Genomic DNA, 704 nt, shown 5'->3' on the forward strand with positions numbered 1-704 from the left:
TATATATATATATATATATATATATATATATATATATATATATATTATCTAAATAAATCATCCCTGATACTTTTTATTTTTAAAAATCCACCCTGAGTTTATTTTACTTGTTTATTTTTTTTATTTCCTAGAGCATACTAAGTCTTTTTTCCTTTTTTAATGAATGTTTAAAATCTTTTAAAGAATGGTTAAAGAGGCAAACAAAATCTATGAAATTTTTTATTATGTTAAAGATATTTCTTTTGCAATTGCAAATGAAAAGTAATATAACTGTACATGAACTCTTAGGCAACAGCCTGATATGCTTACTGTTCCATTATCTTGTGGCACTTAAAGGTATTGCAGGGAAGGTACCATATCTTATTAGTAATAGCCCTGGTGATTTAATATAATAACAAGAGATAAAGAATCAAAGCAAATGTGAACCACCAGCTTAACTTCTGCCACCATTATGGTCATCTCTAATATTTTACGTAATAAGAGACCAGAATCAGAATCAACTGCCTACCTTGAGAATTCCTAAGGAAATGTTATGGACCTGGAATGAACAATCACATTATGGACATTGCTTGGGCTATTGTCAATCTTCAGTCAGTTTCTCCCAGTGGTTACTTACATATAACACAAATGTAGTATCAAAATCAGGAAATGGCTATTATTACTAAAAATATACTTGGTACAAATTTCTTCAGTTTTACATGTAC

The sequence above is a fragment of the Marmota marmota genome, unplaced genomic scaffold, assembly GCF_001458135.2.
Source record: "Marmota marmota marmota unplaced genomic scaffold, marMar, whole genome shotgun sequence".
Taxonomy (NCBI): Eukaryota; Metazoa; Chordata; class Mammalia; order Rodentia; family Sciuridae; genus Marmota; species Marmota marmota.